Source organism: Lichenostomus cassidix, chromosome W, assembly GCF_008360975.1.
Source record: "Lichenostomus cassidix isolate B80296 chromosome W, HeHo_3.0, whole genome shotgun sequence".
Classification (NCBI taxonomy): domain Eukaryota; kingdom Metazoa; phylum Chordata; class Aves; order Passeriformes; family Meliphagidae; genus Lichenostomus; species Lichenostomus cassidix.
In genome coordinates, this window is record NC_139510.1 from 12,242,110 (window position 1) to 12,266,478 (window position 24,369).

The 24,369-nt window shown below is 48.5% G+C and overlaps 1 long non-coding RNA gene and 1 pseudogene across 1 annotated transcript in view; both read right to left on the minus strand.

The window, feature by feature from the left end:
- LOC146425500 (uncharacterized) overlaps positions 1–24,369 on the minus strand; it is an 865,580-nt gene that overhangs the window by 661,748 nt on the left and 179,463 nt on the right. The gene's annotated exons all lie outside the window — the stretch shown is intronic.
- On the minus strand, positions 1,989–12,391 carry LOC146425511 (uncharacterized; annotated as a pseudogene).

The window sequence follows — 24,369 nt, forward strand, 5'->3', positions numbered from 1 at the left end:
GGACTCCAGGGACGCCGGACGTCTGTGGACCCGTGGTGGTAGCTATAGCCCCTTTCCTGCCCTTTCCTCCCCATCTTTTCCCAATTTTCTCTCTTTCTCTCTCTATCGCAGGCCGCTTTACAGGCCAAATTAATAAAGTTCCCCCTTGGATTGAAATTTAATTCCCTTGACTTGTTGCATTTTGTGTTTTCTTTTCCTTTTTGCACTCTGAGATCGTAGCTGGTATGAACCATCACGCGTCTGCTTACGAGTGGACCGTGACAGTATTGTATTAAATCCTTTGCCAAAGTTCCCTTATTTTCTATATTTTGCTAGTAAACTTTTGTGTATTTTTGACGTCTTGAGAATATCTGTTTGGTATTTCTCCTTGTGCCAAACCAGAGTAAAGGAACCTGGGTTTACCCCCATATGTTTAAGCGTTCTGGGGTGTTACATAGTACTAATGCAGAAAGAATTAAAAGAGAAAAGAAAAGCAGTGACTATTTTTCCCCCCTGTTATTTCTGGTTGATATTTTTACAAAAAGTCCTGGAAAAAGGACTGAAACTCTTAAGCATATAATGTTATAACTTATCTTCCCTGAACATGAGAACAATATGGTCTGTGCCCAATTAAAAGAACACCAAGTATTTGGGTAATAAGAGTTGTACTTTCACAGAGAGATAATTTCAGTACTGTATTAGGTCTGGCTGGGCTGGAGTTAATTTCACCATAGTAGCCCTCACAGTGCTGCACTTTGCATTGGGAGCTGGAAAGGTGTTGATAACATACCAGTGTTTTGGCTACTGCTGAGCAGCACTGGCACAGCATCAGTGCTATCTCTCCAATGTTTTGCCCCCTCACTAGTAGTCTGGGAGTGGGCAAGATCCTGGGAGGGGACACAAACAGGACAGCTGACCCAAATTGACCAAAGGGATATTCCCTACCATATGAAATTTCCTCAGATATAAAAGCTAAGAGAAAGGAGAAGGGGCATTTGTTATTTACAATGGTTGCCTTCCAGAGCAGCTGCTACATGTGCTGAAGCCCTGCTTCCTGGGAAGCGGCTGAATATTACTTGCGGATGGGAAGTAGAAAATAAAATACCCTTTTTTTTTTCCCCTTTGCCTGCACACACTTGACCTTTGCTTTTGCTTTAGTAAACTCCATTTATCTTGACCTGTGACTTTTTTCCCATCTTATTTTCTCCCTCCGTCTTGCTGAGGAGGGGGAATAATAGAGCAACTTGATGAGCACCTGACATCCAGCCAAGGTCAACCCACCACAGTCCTTTTTTGCACCCAATGTGGGGCTCTGTTCTGGTTTCAGCTGGGATAGAGTTAATTTCTTCTCAGTAGCTGTTACAGTGCTGCGTTTTTGATTCAGTATCAGAATAATGTTGATAACACTGATGTTTTGGTGGCTGCTAAGTGATGTTACCCCTAAGTCAAGGACTTTTTTCTTGTCTCATGCACTGCCAATGAGGAGGCTCGCAAAAGAAACTGGGAGGGAGCATAGCTGGCACATATGACCCAAACTGGCCAAAGGGATATTCCACACCATAGAATGTCATGTCCAGTATGTAAACGGGGGGGAGTTATCTGGAAGGGCAGCCAATTTGCCTTCTCGAAGCAGGGTCTGGCATCGGTCAGTGGGTGGTGAGCAATTGTATGGTGTATCACTTGTTTTCCCCTGTTATCATTATCATTTAGCATTATTACTGTAATTGACTTTGTTTTTGATTATTAAACTGTTCTTATCTCAACCTACAAATTTTACTTTGATTCTCCTACCCATTCTATGGGGAGGGAGGTGGGAGAGAGAGGGTTTGAGCGAGCAGCTGCATGGTGCTTAATTTCTCTCTGGGCTTAAACCAAAACAGGCTCGAGACAACAGCAGATTTGTATTAAGTGTGCTACAGCTATGGTAGTTATTACTTGGCAAGCTCCTGTGGGGGTCACGAAGTTCGTTGGCTGCACTGCTTATCTTTTTATTTTGCTGAGCTTGTTGCTCAGAACCAGTGCTTTTTTCTTCTCCCCACCAGCGCGAGCTTCCGCCCAGGAGGGAGGAGCCCTTCCTTGTCACTGTCTGAATCATCAGTGTAAGGCTTGCTATCTGTGAGCCCTATCACAAAGGACGGTGACTGGCTGGACACAGTGTCCACGCCGAAAAACTGCGCAGAGATGGGGTTGGGGAAGGGGCAAGAGGAGGGCGGCGATACCAGCGCATCATCAGGCGCATTCGCCGAGTTTGCTGGCACAGCGTCAGTTAATATTGGATCAGCGCGCTGTGCCAAGGCTGCATCTGCCACTGAACCCGTCAGAGGGACCGGTACCTGTCTGTGCCCTGAATGTCCCCGCACCGCCACCACCATGTTGGCTGCTGCCGCGGCATGGAACCCGGACACCTTCCGGGGTCTCGGGGCAGGGACTTCCGCCCCAGTCCAGCCTGCGCGCTGGACGTTCCATGAGCAGAGCTCCACCATATCTCGGCAAATTCCGGCCACTTCGGCCAGTAAATCCTTTAAAAGCCGAGGTGGAGGGAGCTCATCTGGCAGAGGCTCAAAGTCCCGTATCTCTGAGTCACAGGAAGCCTTCCCCGGTATGGCTTCCGCGGAATTGTCAATCAAATTTCCCAGAGTGGAAGCACCGCCCTCTGGAGGCTTCTCTTCCGGTCCCTCCATGGCCAAAATGGCGGCCAGAACCAGAACTTGCCCGGGGGCCATGGCCGGAACCCACGCTGGGGCCGTGGCCGGAACCCGCGCCCGGGTCCGTAGCTGTTCTGGACGGAACCGAGGTATGTTTTTGTCCTGCCTGTGCTGCGGCTGTGTCACCCGTGTCTGCACTCTCAGGCCCTGGCCCCGAAGCAGCCCACTCGGCTGCCAGGACCTCCGGCAGCGGTCTGCGTGGGGGGCAAGAGCGGTACCATTTCGCGGAGGCAGGGGGGGCAAAATGGCCATGCCATTTCACGGAGGCAGGGGAGGAGAAGGAGCAGTACCATTTCACAGAAGCGGGGGGGAAAATCCTGCCGCCGCTGGCGTCTCAGGGCCAGCCTGTGCCCCCTCTTTCTTCAGCATCTCTGCCAGTAGCTCATTTGGATGGATGTAACTGCATGTGGGAAGAGCATTTGGAGAATTATATTTGCTCTTTTTGGCTCCATCCACTGCTGACTGTGTAACCTCAGGGTCAGTCTGAGTCGGAGCATCTTTCGTGCGGCGCTCATCCACTGAAAGCAGAGACTCTAGACCTAAAGCCTCTATCTCTGCAGTGTAAAATTCCTGTCCCCTTAATGCGTCCCAAATCTCTCGCCATGTTCAATGCAGACGGATAGTTTTTCCGTCTCCAAATATCATCTCTTTGCGCAAAGACTTTCCCACTCTGAGCCACAAAGAACAATCCATGTCCATGTCCCAGACTCCCGGGACCGCATTCTCGGACACCCACGTTAATAAATCCCAGGCCAGCTGCTGCATTTTGCGGCAGCTGGATCACCCCAGGTGTCCTCCAAGAAGGCTCGCAAAAGTTGGTCTCTGGGTATCTGAGACCCCATCGCCATGCCGAAACCGAGTCATGCCGCGTGGCGGGTGGGGGGCGGGGCACGGGATGGAACGGGATGGTGTACCTTTCGTTGCATGCAGTACCCGTCAGTGGACACCAGATGTCGCTGTTGGACTGCTAGTGGAATGAAGAGGCGCGACCTCTTGGGTGATAGCAAAAGATCTGATTTTATTATTTATTTAGCAATTTATTAGCCGCCGTTCGGATTGGACCAATTTAATCCTCCCCCCGGGGCTGATTGGTCCAGGCTTGAACCACCTGTATCCAAAAGGCTGTTTCAATAACATAAAAACTTTATATTTATTTATGAAAACATAGAAAGAAGAGAAAAGTTCCCATGGGAAAGAATCTGTGTTGCCACATATAGTTATCCTCGGTATGTTCTTAATGGTTGTGATATATATCCCATATATCGTATCTTGTATGCAACGAATGATCAGTAGTAGTATTGATAAGATAATGGCTTTGCCAGCGCAGACAGGTTTGGCTGTACAACACATAAACAAAGAAGGGGAATTGTGACCTATAGGTAAGGCTTTGTAAAGGAAAAGGCCTTGTAACATGACTCCTGCCTGTCATTTAGGCTAAGTAGAAGGGAACTATGGGAGAACGATTCAGCTGGAATATAGGGACGTGAGAACCTGAGAGGCTGCTGCATGAAATTCGCATGTCCACCTCGTGGTGTTTGGTGGTTGGTTGACTTGGGCTTGTTGTGCCTTAAAACTATGTAAACTGATAACCAGTTACCTGCTTAAAAAGACTGGTTTTTTTCAAATAAATAGTCCTCTTTTGCACCTGCCTGGGGTCTCTGCATCACTCATTAGCACCATAGCCGGCAAATGAACGCAATAATATGGGACTATTAAAAGGTGAGTGAGTTTTGCTGATCGCTCTCCTTGGCTTGGGTTCACCATTCCACTTTCTCATGTTCTCCTCCTGGTTGTTCAGGAAGAACCAGAGTGTGCCACATTGTATGCACCTGGGGCTTCCTTTCCCTCTGACTGGAGCAGGAGAGGACTCACTTCTTGGGGCACTACTGACAGCACGGGTGCTGGCACATAGGGATGAGGAGGTACAGAGGTTTTCTTCAAAGTTTTGGAGCCAAGAAGATGCTCTCTCCACAATTGGTGTATCCATTTGCAGGCAATACATCACTGCCAAGCAGTAAGAAAGAATATGATGCAGGGGCACTTTGAATCACCATCTTCCACATGGCCATTGTGCAAGGGACATCCTCTGGATCCTTAGAGATGTTATCACTTTTTAGATAACAATGGGTAACTTCTAGCACTGCTCATTCTCTCAAGTACTGGATACCTTTGTCTGCAGTGGTCGACTTCCCTGGAGGTTCACAAGGTCTTCCTTGAATGGATATCTTGCCCTCACATTTGAGAGGAGTTATCTCCAGAGACTGCAAGTTGTGGTCTCTTTTCCAATTCCTCTTTCAATTCCCCAATTTCTAGCAAGGGATCCCAGCTGTTGGGCTTTATGACCTTCCAATTGCTAACTGTCAGTCCTGCTATCCCAGCATCGAAGCAGCCAGGCAGAAATCCGCTCACCTGGCTGGTGGCTGTAATCTTTCCACATCTCAAGGTTCTGATGAGGTCAGGGACCTGGTAGTTTCCAGTTCCTGTTTGAGTTCTCTCACTCCTTCCTCCCATTTCTTGGTCAAAGGATTGGCTTCTTCATCAGACCCTTCCTCTTCTTCCTTCTCCCTTACTAATTAATGATATGGACCCCTTGACTTCCTTGTCCACTGTTTCTTTTTCACTACTGGGACAATTACTGTAGTTATTTGAGTCCCTATCTCAGACATAATAGCCTCAACTGCAGTTTGGGTTCCTGCCTCAACTACAGTCCTCAAAGTACTGAACTGTGGCTTGGTAAGCACAGGCCAGACCCCAGTACAGGGCAAGAAGCTGCTGGTTTTCATTGGGGTAGGCAAGGCACCCTTCTATCAGGCAAGGCATCAGCTTGCCAGGGTTGATAGTCTGGTCAAGTGCAAAGTCCCAGGTAATGGGAGGTGATAACTTCCCTAGGAAACTGCTCAAATCTTTCTACACACCCTGCCACCCAGGGACTGGATGCCTCAGAGCACATTTCATTATTGCCTCACCCCAATGCTGTCTCCTCTTACACCAGGATGCCACCAGATTCCACAAATCCCAGAGTCTGCAAACAGTGTTAATTAGTAGTATTAAACAGTTCGTGTAAGGGTGAACAAGGACCTCAGCAGCCTGCATAATAAAACCATCCACATCAATGGTGTGGGGAGAGGGAGGTGTATTCTCAGCAAAATAAAGCTGAGCAACCCCTGGAGACGCCGAAACGGCGTGGGGATATTCCGCCCACGTGACTCCCTGCATTTCTGGGAATCAGTCAAGCAGGGTGCGCTGGATGCAGGACACTGGGAACTTATAGAGAGATTAGGGATGCCAAGATGACGGGAGGGCCATGAAACTGCTACGGCAGGTCAGGGTGATGCTAGCTTCCTACAGGGAGACGCTCAGGCATTTCCAGTGTTTGTGCCTGGCCCGGACTCGGAGGAGAAGAGCAGGCATGCTGCCATTGTGTGGAAGGTAGCAAATGACCTTTTCTCAAAGGTCTTGATGCATGGGATCACTTCTCTGCATGTTATGCAAATTATTAGACTGATAAATAGTGATCTGCTTGCTCCTTTTGATATTACATATTTGGCTCAAGTCTTGTTTCACCACATGCAATACGGAGTTTTTGAGAACAATTAGAAAATAATGGTTGAAAAACAGAAAAAGGACAATATGTCCTTGCCTCCTGAGGACCCTAGGCACATGATTGGGGCTGACGTCCTTATGGGTAGAGGATATTTCACTAGCCCCAATGTCCAAGCTGCTTGGGATCCTCGGATTCTGGAGCAAGCCCAAAAGCTCGGTATGGGAGCCATCACAAAAACTATAGAGATGATCACCCCACAAACACGATACTCAAAAATACATCAGGGGCAATCTGAGCTTTTCCTGACTTTTGTAGAGAAGCTAGCAGCAGCTTTGTAAAAGCAGGTGGAAAATAGTACATTGAGACAGATATTGTTCAAGCAGTTGGCAAGAGACAATGCCAACGAGGAGTGTAGAAGGATCATAAATGCCCTACCAGGGGAACCTTCACTCACAGACACGGTACAAGCTTGTGCTAAGATGCAGGCAGAAAGTCACGGGAAATCCGTCTTGGCTGCATTTCTGTCGCCTGGTCGGGAACCCCCTGATCAGGGACAAAAACAGCCCAAAGCTGGGAACAAACGGAAATGAGTCAAATCAAAGTAGAAGGAAAATTCAGGAAAGAAGGAAAATTCGGGGACCAGGATTCCTCAGTGTGGGAGGTGTGGTAGGCCAGGTCATTGTCCAGAATATTGCAGGTCCAAGTATCATGCAGATGGTCGACCCCTGTCGGGAAACGTGAAGAGGGGTGCAAAAAGGGGGATTTGCCCCCCATCACGACAGTTCCCCCAGAACAGGGCGGTGACACAGGCCTATCCAGTCAATGTGGAGGCAGCACCCAAGGCTCAGTCTGAGTAAATGCCTACACTGCAGCAACAGTCGTCCTAGAATCTGGTGATGCCCATAGGATTCCCTTGGATGTGCATGGACCCCTAGATCAGGGATTCAGTGCACTGCTTGTGGGAGGGCCTGATGCCACCAGCCAAGGGATCCTTGTTATTCCAGAAGTTATAGATGCTGATTTTACAGGCCAGATTCATGTTACAGTTTCCACATCAGACCCCCCTGTCACCATCCCTGAAAAGACTCACATTGCTCAATTGTTGCCTTTTGAGTCTTCTGTTCCCAGGGTAAGCCAGCAAGTTGGCAAAGGTAACAGCACTGAACTGCTGGGACTTCCGCAGGTCTACTGGGCTCCTGCCATCTCTAATGAGTCACCACAGATGACATGTACCCTCATCATGCCGAAAGCGCATCCGAACCAAATTCGGATCCAAGGTTTGATTGATACGGGTGCCGATGCAACAATTCTTTCCTCCACTTCATGGCCTCCTTCATGGCCTTTAGCCCCTGCGGGATCAGCTATCAAGGGGCTGGGAGGAACCACACAGAGCCGACTGAGTAAGCAACCTGTGTTGGTGAAGGATCCAGAGGGACACACGGCCTCAACTTGGCCCTTTGTCACTCCAGCTCCAATTAACCTCTGGGGACTGGACGCGTTGGCAGCTTGGGGGGTGCGGATCACGAAAAATTTTTAATAGGGGTCACTGTGTGCAAGGGCACAGCTGGTTCAGGAGCAACTGCAACAGGGACACATTGAGCCTTCTACCAGTCCCTGGAACACCCTTGTTTTTGTAATTAAGAAAAAAAATCGGGGAAATGGAGACTGTTTCAAGATATCCGAAAAGTTAATGCAGTGATGGAAACTATGGGGAGCATACAGCCTGGCATGCCCTCACCTACAATGATTCCCACAGGGTGGGAAATCTTGATCATTGATTTGAAGGATTGTTTTTTCACAATCCCCTTGCACCCCAATGACAGACCAAAATTTGCCTTTACTGTGCCTGCAATTAAGAATGCGGAGCCTGTAAAGAGATTTCAATGGAAAGTGTTACCTAAGGGCATGATAAATAGTCTATCTGTCAATGGTATGTCGCTCAGGCCTTGTCCGGAATCCGTGAGCAGTTTCCTGAGGCACTCTGCTACCATCAGAAGGATCACTTGGTTGGTGTTCTGCATTCTGGTTGTCATCTTGAGGTTGCTGGTTCTGTCTCGGGAGCCTCAGGTCAGGGCAGATGCATTTTGCAGGCAGCCACCGTACCCCAGTATCTGTGGAGATGCAAGCATACCCCCGACCCCAAGCAATAAGCTCATGCGGGCCTTCCCAGGTGTTAGTAAGTAGGTTCCGTACCCATACCTTCGCCCGGGGCAAACACAACTCGCCTGATGACTGCAATGAGAGAAAATGGTTCAAAATCACAGGATTATTTGAATTCATTGGCACTGTAAGGTGATTGTGTACAAAGCTTTTTCCAATTGACTCTCTGGTGTTTCTCCATGCATTCCCTCTTTTTGTCTTTCCAAGACACGCTTCCAAGTACCATGAGCGTGTTCAACAATGGCTTGGCCAGTAGGAGAATGCGGAATACCGAATGTGTGGTCTACACCCCATAAGTGTAAGAACTGCTGTGTCTTCTGCAAGGCGTAGGCAGGACCATTGTCGGTTTTCACAGTGGCTGGCACCCCCAGGACCGAGAAGGCTAATTTCCAATGGGCAATGGCATCACAACTTTTTTCTCCAGTATGAGCAGTTGCCCACACAGCTGAGGAGAAAGTGTCAATAGACATGTGCACATACTTGGCCAAATTCAGGAATGTGTGTCACATCTGTCTGCCACAACTGTAAGGCCTTTAGACCTCTGGGGTTCACCCCTGGTGGCAGAGGAGCAGCGAGTCCGTGGCAGTCAGCACAAGCACTGACAATGTCACGAGCCTCTGTTGGCGTCAATTGAAACTGCTTCTGCAGGGTATGTGTACTCTGATGAAAGAAATTGTGCGATGCCTTGGCTTGTGCAATTTTGTCCAGCTGAGGTGCCACCCATGCAGGGTTGGCTAACATGTCAGCCCTGGCATTGCCTTCTGTTATAAAACCTGGTAAATTGGTGTGGCTTCGAATGTGCAGAATATAATATGGATGCACTCGAACCTGAATCGCCTTCCACAAGGTTCGCAATAGCAAAAACAGAGCCACATTATTGACTTCCTTTAAAGGTGAACAATCCAAACATTTGGTTACATCCACTACATAAGCAGAGTCAGTGACCAAATTCAAAGGCACCTGAGAGAACCGCTGAAAAGCCATGGCAACTGCTTTCAATTCAACCAGTTGAGCAGAGCCTGTCTCGTGGCCTTTCAGCACCTGCCACTCAGATCCCTCCTTCCAGGTAACAATGGCCTTTCCTGTTTTCCCAGAACCGTCCGTGAAGATGGTGGGTCCATGAACTGGCACCCGGCTGTTCTTTGGCTGCAACGTAAGATTGACTGAATTTGCCAGCTGCAGCAATTTGTGACTGGGCAGATAATAAGCAATCTGCCCTGAGAAATTTTGCAGTGCACTTTGCAAAGGAGAGCTATTAGCAAGACTCCATTCAAAATTGTCCCGTGATAGCGGAACAACAATCGTTGCAGCATCCGCTGCCATCAATTGCAAACACCGATATCGGCATTTAGTTATCAGGCAGGCTATCAATTCGAACAATGTGGGTGCTGTCTTTTTTGGCTGATGGGGCAAAAAGACCCATTCCAGGATGTGCAAAGGGTCATCCCATTGTTTGTTCCACTGGCCAACTATACCTGTAGGATGGAGGTCTGGAGCAGTAATAAAAACAGTGATATCAGTTGAGGGATCTACTCGATAAACCTAATGAGCAGAAACAGCTTGCTGCACTTCATTCAGCACTCGTCGCGCCTTGGGAGTCAATTGTAGAGGTGAGTTTAGGTCAGAGTCCCCCTTTAAAATATTAAAGAGTGGGAAAAGTTGTCCATTGGTCAGTCCCAAATACGGACTTAACCAGTTGATGATGCCTAGCAACTTTTGGGCATCATTTAGAGTCTTAATAGAGTCTGAGAACTGCACCTCTTGATGCTGTATGGTTTGATCCAAAATTTTGACTCCTAAATATTTCCAAGGAGGCTGTTGTTGAACTTTCTCCGGAGCCACTTGCAACCCATAGGAATGCAAGGCATTGAGCAGTCGAGGCTGTAACCTCCGCAACTCATCCTGGGTGGCTGCTGCCACCAGGATATCATCCATATAATGGTAGCAGATTGCCTCGGGAAACTGCTCACGGATTCCGGACAAGGCCTGCGCGACATACCATTGACAGATAGTCGGGCTATTTTTCATGCCCTGAGGTAACACTCTCCATTGTAATTGCTTTACAGGCTCCGCATTCTTAATTGCAGGCACAGTAAAGGCAAATTTTGGCCTGTCATTGGGGTGCAAAGGGATTGTAAAAAAGCAATCCTTCAAATCAACAATCAAGATTTCCCCCTCTGTGGGAATCATCGTGGGTGAAGGCATGCCTGGCTGTAAGCTCCCCATACTTTCCATCACTGCGTTAACTTTTCGGAGATCTTGCAACAGTCTCCATTTTCCTGATTTTTTCTTAATCACGAAAACTGGAGTGTTCCAGGGACTGGTAGAAGGTTCTATGTGTCCCTTTTTCAGTTGCTCCTGAACCAACTGACAAAGGGCAACTAATTTGTCTTTTGGCAGGGGCCACTGTTGTTCCCATATAGGTGTTTTGGTCAGCCATCGCAGAGATAGCGTGGAATACGGTGCACCCTTGCACACAGTGACCCCTATTAAAAATTTTTCGTGATCCGCACCCCCCAAGCTGCCAACACATCCCATCCCCAGAGGTTCACTGGAGCTGGAGTGACATAAGGCCGAATGGAGGCTGTGTGTCCCTCTGGATCCTTCACCAACACAGGTCGCTTACTCAATTGACTCTGTGTTGTTCCTCCCAACCCCGTGATATTCAGTCCCACCGGGCACAAAGGCCACGTAGGAGGCCACGAAGTGGTGGAAAGGATCGTTGCATCAGCACCTGTATCGATCAAACCTCAGACTCAAATTCGATGAGGATGTGCTTTCGGCATGATGAGGGTATATGTCATCTGTGGTGACTCATTGGAGATAGATGCAGCCCAGTAGACCTGCGGGAGTCCTGGCAGTTCAGTGCTGTTACCTCTGCCAACTTGCTGGTCTACCCTGGGAACAGAAGACTCACAAGGCAACAAGTGAGCAAGGCAAGTGTGTGCAGGAATGGTGACAGGAGGATCAGGAGTGGAAACCGTAGCGTGAATTTTGCCCTTGAAATCAGCATTTATGAACTCTGGAAAAACCAGGATCCCTTGGCTAGTGGCCTCAGGCCCTCCCATGAGCAGTGCACCGGTCCCCTTGTCCAGGGAACTGTCCACTTCCAAGAGAATCCTGTGGGCATCGTCAGATTCTAAGGCGACTGTTTCTGTGTTGTAGGCGTTGACTCGGGCTGAGCCTTTGGTGCCTCTTCCACATTGACCGGGTAAGCCTGGGCCATCACCCTGTTCTGGGGGAACTGCTGTGGTGGGGGGCAAATCCCCCTTTTTGCACTCCTCTTCACGTTTCCTGACATGGGTCAACCATCTGCATGGTACCGTGATCTGCAATAGTCTGAAGTGTGACCTGGCCTACCACACCTCTTACACTGAGGAGTCTCGGTCCCTGAATTTCCCTTCTTCTCTGAATTTTCTTTCTGTTTAGATTTGACCTGTTTCCGTTTGTTCTCAGATTTGGACTGTTTTTTATCCTGATCAGTGGGTCCCTGATCTGAGGACAAAAATGCAGCCAAGGCGGACTTCCCCTGAGTTTCTGATTGCACCCTGGCGCAAGCTTGCATCATATCTCCAACAGAAGGATCCCCTGGCAGGGCATTTATGATCCTTCTACACTCATCATTGGCATTGTCTCTTGCCAAATGTTTCATCAGGATCTGCCTCGTGGACTGATCATCAATCTGGTTTTCCAAAGCTGCTGCCAGCCTCTCAATAAATGTCAGCTAAAGTTCAGATTGCCCCTGCTGTATTTTCGTATACCGTGTTTGCGGGGCAACTATCTCAATTGTCTTTAAAATGGCTCCCATACCGAGCTGTTGGGCTTGCTCCAGGATCCGAGGATCCCAGGCAGCTTGAACGTTGGGGTTAGTATAGGGTCCCTTACCCATGAGGACCTCAGCCCCAATCAAGCGCCTAGGGTCCTCGGCAGGCAAGGACGCATTTTTCTTCAGCTGATCCTCAACCAGCGCTTTCCAATTGTCCTCAAAGGCACTGTACTTCATGGGGTGAAACAGCACCTGAGCCAGATACATAATATCAAAGGGAGCAAGCAAATCACTATTTATCACTCTAAGAAGTTGCATCACCACAGGAGAAGACAAACCAAATGTCGCTACTTTGGTTGCCAAATCATTGGTCACGCGTGAGACTCTGAGCTTTTTGCCCCCTTCCACCAGCACAGGCGCCTGTCTGTAGCCTCCGGGGCTGAAGGCTGAACTCTTAATTCAAATTCAAATTGTAGGTAACAGCTCTGGCCTGATAGCTTATCAGCTAAGCATGCATTTGAAACCAGCACAGAAACCGCTGAATCATCCCATGAAAGACTGTCACCTTGGAGGAGGCTTTGGGGGTCTCCAAAGACCACCAGGATATACGGAGCATGCGTGGTGCACATGCTAATGATATTAATGACTTCCGAGAAATAATTTGTATAACCACTCCTATCCTGAAGAATGTAATTAATATTCATGATTTTACCTATAACTCTGTGTCTTTGGGGTACTGAGGTGTGTGTGTGTTTGGTGGAAACAATCCCCACACATCCGGTGCACTGAATAAAGCAAATACCCACTTCTCTGACTTGGTCTCTGAAGTGTCTCTGAGCTCGATTGGGGCGAATCAAACTGGCACCCCAGATGGGACCCTGACTCTGCTCGGCTGCCTGATCCTGGGGTAAGCAGACCTTCCAGTCGCGACCTTGAATTTTCAGGGGGAGCTCAGCTGTCCTCTGGCTCACGGCGGGAGTAGCCTAAGGACCATCTGCACCAAATTAAGGTATTTGCTACTTTTAAAATAAACGCCTGCAGGTCCGGGGTGATAGTCCCCGAGGGTGGGTTGAGACTGGGTCTCCCGAAATTAGTCCCGGGCAAGGGGTTGGACCCCGCTGTCAGGAAAAGGTACTTCTAAAGGGTTGGACCCCGGGGTTGGACCCCGCTATAGTGAACGGTACCTTTAAGGGGGTTAGACCTCACTGTATTACACCATACTGTGATTTTGTTCTGTCTGTTGTTATTTTGTTACCGTATTACTGTGTCAATATTTTGTTGCCGTATTACTGTGTCAATATTTTGTTGCTGTGTGAGTGTGAATGAATGAGACGTGTCTCTGACACGAAGTGATAGCGGAGCTCTATTTGCGTTTCCGTTCTCTGGCGACAGAAACGGCCAGAGAAAAGCAAAGCGAGTGATAAAGAGTGAATGAGTATAAATAATATATAAACTGTTGGTTTGGAGTATCTGGAGGGGGGCAGATTGTATTATTAGAGGGGAAAGACTGAATTGAAAACACCCAGACCCTCTACACCTTTCTAATACAGCTCCTTGTGATTTCCTTTTAAAATCCTGTGTTTGGTGTGGAAACTGGACTTTTGTGTGCTTGTAATTGAAGGAATAGATTAGGGAAGAAGTGGCAGAGAGTAGTGTGACTTTGTGGCTGGTTCCCCGGATCTGAGGGGTTTTGAGAGGAAAAGTCAGAGGAGACGTGCAGGAAAGTGTACAAGGAAGAAGAGAGGGAGAATAAACAAAAGGAGGCAATGGGATCATCAGAAAGCAAGGAAATACCCAAAAAAAGTCCCTTGGGATGTGTGTTAGCATATTGGAAACAATTAGGAGCATTCTCTGGGGGGACTATGAAAAAGAGCACCCTGATTAAATATTGCAATCAGTGGTGGCCACTGTACAAATTAGATGATGGTGAAAAGTGGCCAGAAAATGGGACTTTAAACTATAACACCCTGCTACAACTAATGTTATTTTTAAGGAGGGCAAACAAATGGGATGAGACCGCTTACGCTGATTGCTTTTTCACTTTAAGACGTAAACCAGAATGGCAGAAACAATGTGGTATTAATTTAGCACCTCAGGACTCGATGGTCCTTGTATTGGAAAAAGAGGCAAAAGGGAAAAGCCGCATGATAAGGTGCTGTTCATCTTGCAGCATTGGACAGCGGTGTTTAAAGCTCAAAGCTGAGAGAGACCAGGATCCCCTAGAAACTCAGGAGTTGATGAACCCCAGTGGTGACACCCTAACATCAGGGGCAACATCCCGCAGGTCCTCAGTATCCCTGGAGGATAATGAGGATGAAGGGACAAGTGAAGCTAGCTCAGGAATATCATCCAGAACTAGAAGCAAGGCCCTTGTAAAAGAAAAACTAATAGCACCACTCAGACAAGTGGTAGGGCCAGACGGGGGAATAACAAAAGTTAAAACACCATTTACAGCTTTGGATTTAGATACCTGGAGGGAAGCAGCCAGGCTGTATAGAGAAGACCCTGAAAAGGTAGCAAAAAGGTTTGAATTAATTGTTAGAAATCAAGATATTGATTGGGAGGACATAGATTTAATGCTGTCAGAATTAACTGAAACAGAAAAGGCAGCAGTAATATCTGCAGCAAGAACACATGTGCAGGGACAGATAGCTACTGGAATATTACATGGGAATGTAGATAACATCTTTCCCATTTCAAATCCGCAGTGGGATGCAAACGATACACAAATGTATCCATTTTTGGTTAGATACAGGAAATTAGTACATTGGGGACTGCTAAATGCCATTCCTAAAACCATCAATTGGTCCTTATTATTCAATATTCACCAAGAAACCACTGAGTCCCCAGGCTCATTTATAGAAAGACTGAGAAATAATATGAGAAAACACACTACACTGGACCCAGCCTCTGAAGCCGGGCAACAACAGTTAATATCTTTGTTGATGGGTCAGTCAGCACCAGATATACGCAGAAAGTTGCAAAAGATTAAGGGACCAGATAGCCGGGACTTAGAAAAACTCTTAGCAGAAGCATGGGAAGTGTATAAGAACAGAAAACAAGCCGTCATGGTGGCGGTGGCACAGGCTGAGAAGCCAAACACCCCCAGGGGCGGGAGAAGGCCCCCATCTAGGGGGCAAAGACGGCAACGCCCAGGCCGTGACCAGTGCCTGTGCTGTGGGGGGTTTGGGCATTGGAAGCGGGATTGCCCTAACCGTGCTGCGATTATGCAGATGCAATCATCAGCGCCGCCAGAACCAGTGACTGTAGCACAGCTGCATACGGAATGACGGGGACCGGCAGGTCCCTCCCTAGCAGACCCGCTGGTTAAAATTAAGCTAGGGGACCGGGAGGTGGAGTTTTTGGTGGATACTGGAGCCACATTCTCAGTCCTGAATCAAACTTTGAGTCCTATAAGCAATAATTACATCCGAGTTATCGGGGCTACGGGAAAAAGTGAAAATGCCTACTTTTTGAGACCTTTAAAGCTTACATTAGGCAAGAAAATGGGAATACACCAATTTTTATATCTTCCAAATTCACCAAAACCCTTATTAGGCAGAGATCTACTAACCTGGTTAGAAGCAAAAATAGAATTCACAGAACAAGGAATGAGACTACAGGTCCCTGAGGAAAAATTGATTATGGCTTTAAGCCTAGCAAATATCCCTGAAAAAGAGGAAATACCCATAGATAGTGAAATAACAGATCAAGTGTTCCCCTTGGTATGGGATGTCAAAATTCCAGGAAGATCAAAACAGGCTTCCCCAGTGGTTATTGAACTGCTGGAAGGAGTGCAGCCAGTATCAGTAAAACAATATCCACTAAGGCATGAAGCACGGGTAGGAATAGAACCAATAATTGCTAAATTTATTGATCAAGGGTTGCTGAGAGAATGTAGGTCTGCCTACAATACCCCAATTCTACCAGTGCAAAAGCCAAACGGAAGTTACAGATTAGTACAGGACCTGAGGGCAATAAATGCCATAACAAAAACACTGCATCCTGTAGTGTCTAACCCTTACACCTTGCTTACAAAATTGCAAAATGACTGGGTGTGGTTTTTAGTTTTAGATTTAAAAGATGCTTTCTTTTGTCTGCCATTAGCTGAAAGCAGTCAGGAAATTTTTGCATTTGAGTGGGAAAACCCCAAAACAGGGAGAAAAAGCCAACTTACATGGACTGTATTGCCACAAGGATTCAAAAATAGCCCCACGATATTTGGAGATCAATTAGCTAAAGAACTGGAAGGCTGGACGCCGCCCCTTGGGGAAGGTACACTTCTGCAGTATGTTGATGACCTACTAATAGCAACAAGGACTCGTGAAGACTGCAAGAATTGGACTGTAAGCCTTTTAAATTTTCTGGGACTAAATGGATATAGAGTCTCTCCTGAGAAGGCTCAGTTGGTCCTCCAAAAAGTCACATATCTGGGATATGAACTGGCAGGAGGAGAGAGAGCCTTGGGAAACAACAGGAAGGAGGCAATCTGTCAAATGCCCCGGCCAACTACAATCAAAGAACTGAAAACCTTTCTGGGCATGACAGGATGGTGTAGATTGTGGATCCCTCGTTATGGGCTGATTGTGAAACCCCTGTACCTACTCCTAAAGGAAACCAAGGGGACCTACCTATGCTGGACACCAGAGACTAATAATGCATTTGTAACCCTGAAACGTGAACTAATGCAAGCCCCAGCATTGAGTATACCAGATATCACTAAACCTTTTCTATTGTTCTCACATGAGAGGCAAGGACTGGCATTGGGACTTTTGGCACAGAAGCTGGGACCCTACAAAAGGCCAGTGGCTTACTTCTCCAAGCAATTGGATGTGGTCAGCCAAGGATGGCCCGTCTGCCTGCGTGCAGTGGCAGCTGTGATCCTGAACATAGAAGAAGCCCGCAAGTTCACAATGGGCCAGAAGATAACTGTTTTTGTCTCTCATACAGTGCCAGCAGTGCTCACGCAGAAAGGAAATCACTGGTTAACACCATCTCGCTTTCTCAAATATCAAGCTGTCCTAGCAGAATCGGAGGATGTGAGTATCCAGGTAACCAACATTTTAAATCCAGCAGCTTACCTCCAGGGCAGAGCTACTGAAGAGCCTGTACAACATGACTGCATTGAAACCATGGAGGCAGTTTACTCCAGCCGCCCAGACCTGAAGGACTCTCCGCTGGAGGATGCGGAAAACTGGTTCACTGATGGAAGCAGTTATGTCAGAGATGGTAAGCGCCTTGCTGAGTATGCAGTTACAACCACAGATGCCGTCATTGAAGCAAAACCGTTACCTGTGGGGACATCTGCTCAAAAGGCTGAGATAATAGCTCTAACTCGAGCCTTGACATTAGCCAAAGGAAAGCCTGTCAACATTTGGACTGATTCAAGGTATGCCTTTGGGGTGGTACATGCTCACGGGGCTATCTAGAAGGAGAGAGGTTTATTAACCTCGCAGAAGAAAGAAGTCAAGCATGCCACTGAAATCTTACAATTGCTAGAAGCAGTGCTGAAACCTTCAAAAGTGGCTATAATGCATTGCAAAGGGCACTCCCAGGAGAACACCATCCCTGAACTGAAAAATGCAATAACAAACAAAACAGCAAAGGCAGTGGCTGGTACAGTTCAAATACAAGCCCTAGCTCTAATCCCTTCTAGCATCCTTATGGGTGAGAAACCCCCACCATATGACACTGATGATTTGAATTGGATACAAAAAGAGAAAGGACAAATAGGAGCAGATGGGTGGGCTAGAATAGAAGATCTCCTGGTCATACCCAGAAAATTGTTATTTATCCAAAGCGAACATTCCAAAACACATTGGGGAGTTGATGCCTTACATAACTATTTAAAGAGCAAAGTGATAGCAACAAAGTTAAAGGAGACAATTGAGGACATAACTTCCACTTGTGAAATCTGTCTTAGAAACAACCCTAATACCACTGTTAGGCAAAACACTGGAACAATCCTCAAAGGAGCCTTACCAGGGCACGTATGGCAAATTGACTTTTCTGAATTACCTAGAAAAGGGGGATACAAGTACCTTTTAGTCCTCACAGACACTTTCTCCGGTTGGCTGGAAGCCTTCCCTTGTAGAACAAATAAAGCTAGAGAAGTTGTTAAAGCCCTAGTACAAGAGATAATTCCACGATTTGGGGTACCCAGGGAGATTAATTCTGATAGGGGATCACACTTTGTAGCTCAGGTGGTTCAGGGAGTAAGTAATCTACTAGGCATACGCTGGCAACTACATACACCATACAGGCCACAGGCAAATAGACAAGTCGAAAAGATGAATCACTTAATAAAGCAACAATTAGCCAAAATTTGTCAAGAAACCAACTTATATTGGTATCAGGCTCTGCCCATGGCTTTGCTAAGAATTAGGGTAAAACCACGGCTCAAGGAAAAACTGAGTCCCTTTGAAATTTTGTATGGAAGGCCCTATGGAACAAACGTGATTCACAATGGCAGTGTGGCTCTGGTAGGGCAAAGCTATCTAATAGATTATGTAAAACATTTAGGTCAAAAGTTACAATCAATACACACTACTGTTGTTAATTGTAAACCCCCACCACCTGATAAACCCTTTCATAATGTGAATCCGGGGGACTGGGTTTATGTTAAGTCTCTTTCAGGAAATCCACTCCAGGAAAAGTGGGAAGGACCTTATCAAACGTTGCTGGTGACTCATACAGCAATTAAAGTACAGGGAAAATCGACTTGGATCCATTATACCAGGACCAAACTTGCACCAAGACCAGAGTGGGAGACAAGAAGAACAGGACCTCTGCGCCTTCAAATACGAAAAATCAATACCACATGATCTAGACTATGCTAGTGATGCTGGTAATTGGAGCAGGTGCATGGGACCAAATGCATACTTTCAATTAATGGACAGTTATAAATACAAGGTGCTGCAGTTACAAAATACAAATGCTGCATCAGATCACTTTGGATAATACTTCTTGAGGGTTTAAAGAGGTTTAATGGGACAAACTTATAGCATGGTTAAACAATTGTTTGTAATAGTTATTTGTATTTTGTATTTTCACTTGCTGTTTGTATTAGTAGTTATTGTTGTATAATATTATGTACTTAGAACTGTGATGCTTATATTCAATGGCAAAAGTATAAACTTAGATATAAAATAGAGAAAGGTATTTACTTTCATGACATACAAGATTTGTAAAGAATTACAAATTACAAAAGAAAAGGGGGGGATTGAGACTCTGAGCTTTTTGCCCCCTTCCACCAGCACAGGCGCCTGTCTGTAGCCTCCGGGGCTGAAGGCTGAACTCTTAATTCAAATTCAAATTGTAGGTAACAGCTCTGGCCTGATAGCTTATCAGCTAAGCATGCATTTGAAACCAGCACAGAAACCGCTGAATCATCCCATGAAAGACTGTCACCTTGGAGGAGGCTTTGGGGGTCTCCAAAGACCACCAGGATATACGGAGCATGCGTGGTGCACATGCTAATGATATGAATGACTTCCGAGAAATGATTTGTATAACCACTCCTATCCTGAAGAATGTAATTAATATTCATGATTTTACCTATAACTCTGTGTCTTTGGGGTACTGAGGTATGTGTGTTTGGTGGAAACAATCCCCACACATCCGGTGCACCGAATAAAGCAAATACCCACTTCTCTGACTTGGTCTCTGAAGTGTCTCTGAGCTCGATTGGGGCGAATCACGCGCCATGCGATGGTGGAGTGGCTGTTCCTTGTGTCAATGGCATCTGGGCCAGGCACATACACTGGAAAAGCCTGAACACCCCCTTGTGGGAAGCCACCACCATCCAAACCTGCCACAGCAGGGTCGCACCCCTCCCTCTGTTTGGGCAATCCAATCCTTTCTATAAGGTCCCAGTCTCCTGCCTCCAGTGCACCCTGCTTGACTGATTCCCAGAACTGCAGGGAGTCACGCGGGCGAAAAATCCCCATGCCATTGCGGCGTCTCCAGGGGTTAGTCAGAGCCCAATGCCTTTTCTTTTCGTCGCCCGCGCGAGCCTCCGCCCAGGAGGAAGAATACCTTCCTCATCACTGTCTGAGTCGTCTGAGCAGGGCTTGCAATCAGCACTGCTCATCACAAAAGACGGAGACTGGCCAGAGGCAGCGTCCACGCTAAGAAACTGCACGGTGACTGGGATGGGGGAGGGGCAGGGAGACGGCGGCAACACCAGTGCACGGCCGGGCGCGTTTGCCAAGCCCGCCGGCACAGCGCCAGCATGCTGCGCCAGGGCTTCATTCGCCACAGAACCCGACAGGGGAACCGGCACCTGCCCGGGGCCAAAGCGTCCCCTCGCCGCCGGCACCAAGCCTGCTGCCGGGCTGCCAGGAAGTCCAGACCCCATCCGGGGCCCGGGGGATGGACTTCCGGGCCAGCCACACACAGACAGTGGGGCTTGCACGAAAGGACCTCCATCCACTGCTGAATTCCAGCCATCTCAGCCAGTAAACCATGGAAAACCGAGAGCGGAGGAATGACCGCCATGCCCGGCACGGACGCAGCATCCGCCGAACCGTGGGGGAGCCGGGCTAGCCCTGCACTCACGGGAACGCCAACCAAAGCTCCCGCAGTGGAAGCACCGCCCGCTGGCGGCTTCCCATCCGGCCCCACGACCGCCCCAGGGAGCCGCCATGACTGCCAGGCACCAGCCGCAACCAGCGGCTGAGCCGGCGCCTGCTCGCACGGACCCGACGCCACACTGGCCCCGCCCGCGCCGGCCACAGCTGGCCGCAAACCCGCCGCAGCCACTCCGGGTTCCGACGGGGCGTCAGGACTGCCTGGCGGAGATGTCCCTTCCGGTCCCCGTGGAGCCAGAACAGCGGCAGGTCCCGGAAGCTGCCCCGCCATGGGATCGGCCGTGCCCGCGGCTACCACAGCCTGGGGCTGCGCCATCGCCGCGCCGTCCGGGCTCGGCAAAATGCCGGCTTCTCCCGAGCCAGCCGCCGTCCGTGTGGGAACTCCCGCACCGGCCGAAACCACCGACAGATCCGGAATCGGAACCCCCGCAGCCGCAAATGGCTGACACGCAGCCAGAGCGAGCAGCTGCGATTCTCGGTCCACCGCAGCACTCCCCACGTCCGCCCCGCCAGCCCCCGCCGCGCATCCCAGCTGCCCACGGGGGAGGGGCATCCCGGCGCCATTCTGCAGGGGTTTCTGAGGCTGCGCACTTCACGGTGGCTGTGTCAGAGCCGACCCGCGGTCCCCCATTCTTCAGCATCCTGGCTAGCTGCTCTGTCGGGTGGACATAAGTGCGCTTTGGTAGGTCAGCTGGAGAAACATACTGAGGCCTCGCGGCTGCATCTGCCGCCAGGGACAGGACTTCAGAATCTGTCTGGGTCGGTGCGTCCTTCACGCACCGCCCCACGACCAAGAGCAGGGGTTCCAGGCCTGTGCAACCCTCGAGCTGCGACTCATAAAACACCTGCTCCTTCAAAGCATCCCAAATGTCTCACCAAACCCGATGGAAGCGGACCGTAGTCCTGTCTCCAAGCATCATCTCCGTGGCCAGGGCCCGGCTGACATTGAACCAAAAATCACAGTTCAGAGCCACGTCCCAAACATCCCGGGCCACGTGGCCCTCAACCCATTCCAACAAGGCCCAAGTGACCCGTGGCGTCTGATCGGATGCAGGGTCATCCTCAGAGACCTCCAGAAAAGCCCGCAAGAGTTCATCCGCAGGAACGGGGGGGTCCATGTTCACATCAGGATCAGCCATGCCTGAGGGCAGGCAGGGGGGTTCGGGCCCAGGGGCAAGACCATGTACCTGCAGTTGCGCGCAGTACACGTCGGTGGTCACCAGATTGGTCAGTTTGAAACCTCCCCCTAGGACTGATTGGCCAGGCCTGAACTGTCCATATCTTGAGAAACTGTTTTAATAACATCCAAACTTTATCTTTGTTTATAAAAACACAGGAAGAAGAGAGAAAGAATTCTCACGGGAAAGGTCTGTGCTAGCCACAGATGTCTACATAAATTGCTAAATAAATAATAAAACCAGATCTTTTGCTATCACCTGAGAGGTCTCGACCCTTCACTCCTCTAGCGGTCCAACAGCGACAACTATACCATACATTACTAAGTGTTTGATCCATGCCCTGAAGCCGAGGCTATCGAGCCATGAAGATACCCCCACCAATCACCCTCATCTTGTTGCAGTAACTGTTTAGTGAGTTGCTTAAGAGATGCACATAGTATTGGTGTGTGTAGCATTTGCAAGGGTGATCCACACATTTGCACCATCCAGTGGAGGGGGTGAGACACTCACGATACCTTTGCCAATCAGGATGATGCAACAAATGGTTGCACACACCGCAAAGGAACCCATTTCACATGGTGACCTGTGGAGACACAAGCATAATCTCTTCCCCATGTTAACAAGTCTAGAGGTCCTGCCCACTGCCCTGTTACTGGGTCCTTTACCATCACTGGAGGCCTCGGATGAGCCTTTGTATCAAAAGGATATTGCCTTTTGCATGCTGTTTGGCTGGCTTCATCCTGATTCAGGAAATTGAGAACATATAGGACTTTTGCTAACCTATCATGTGGACACTCTAACTCCCCCTTCTTTTCTTTTTGAAGCATAGTTTTTAATGTTCTGTGGGCATGTTCAACGATCGCCTGACCAGTTGTCGGGGGTTGAGAATTTCTTCCCATTCCTGTTACTAAGCAACAAATAGTCCAATGTTTACAGCGATCAAGTCTTTTGTAAAAGACAAAAGCTAGGTTTTTGGGCAGGGCATGGTAAGGGAAGAGCCGGCCCTGGGAAGGCTCTCTCGTGGTTCGGACGCTGAGGGTAGAGGCTGCTGGCTCTTTGCTTTCCAGCTGCTACCAGAGGAAATCCAACTGTGCCCTATTTCTCTTCTCTCCTGGCTGGGTGAGCTTTGATTCAACTTTTCTTCCCACTGGGAAGGGCGCGTTTCCCCGGGCTGCGTTTTCCCGCAGCTGCCGCCGGGAGAGTCCGGCTGCCTCTGCTGCCTGCCCCTGCCCTCTGCCGCACGAGACCGCGGCGTCTGCTGTGACTGCAGAAACCTTTGCTACCTCACTGCTAGCCGGGAGGGAGCCAGTGCCTGATCCTGCCTTCCTGCTTTCTGCCGCTCCGAGCTGCCTGGCTGCCTGCTTTTCAGCCTGTCCGCCATTACCAGCTGCCTGGGGCTGACCTGACCCTGCGCCACAGCGCCACCTGCAGCCGCTCAGGAGTCATCGCACCTGCCCTGCCCGGCTGGGAGCTCAACAGCGCCCCTGCTGCTTGCAACTGTGATTACACCACACGGGAAAAGGCTTGGCAGCTCCCAAGTTACCTGTTATTGGTTTTCTGGTTCTAGTTGTGGTTGCTATTGTTATTGTTTGTTTATAGATACTAGTAAAGAACTGATATTCCTTTTTTCCCATACTTTTGCCTGACAGCCCTTGATTTACAAAATTAAATAATTCGGAGGGAGGGAAAAAAGAAAAATCACATTCTCTGTTCTAAGGGAGGGTTTCAACCTCTTTTGGGAGACACCTGTCTTTCAAACCAAGACACCAGTGGGAGAGGGAGGGATACCTGTGTTGTGGGAAACACCTCATTGCTGTAAAAACTGGTGAGTCTGTTCAGAAGCATAAGCTGGGCCATTGTCTGTCTTTATCATGTCCAGAAGGCCCAAAGTAGCAAAACATACGAGCCAGTGCCAAGTAACATCGTGAGCCTTTTCTCCTGTGTGGGCGGTTGCCATTAGAAAATGTGAGAAAGTATCAACAGTTACATGAACATATTTTAAACAACTGAATTCTGGAACGTGCGTAACATCAGTTTGCCAGACAGAATTGGCAGTCAAGCCTTGAGGATTGAAACCCTCTGCCAAAGGAGCAGGAGCAAGAGGGACACAAAAGCAGAATGTCACTAGCCTGCGAGGTGGTTAATTGAAATTGCTTTTGTAAAGAGTGCGCATTCTGATGAAAAAGTCATGAGACAGCTTAGCCTGAGCAAACTTATTAGGCACAACATTTGGCATGACAGTGAGATCTGCACAAGTATTACCTTCCATGCTAGGTCCGGGTAAACCTGTATGAGAACGAACGTGTAGCACATAAAAGTCATCGCACCTGCCCTGCCTGGCCGGGAGCTCAACAGTGCCCCTGCTGCTTGCGACCGTGATTACACCAAATGGGAAAATGCTCGGCAGCCCAAAAGACATCTGTCACTGGGGTTTTTTTTGGTTTTT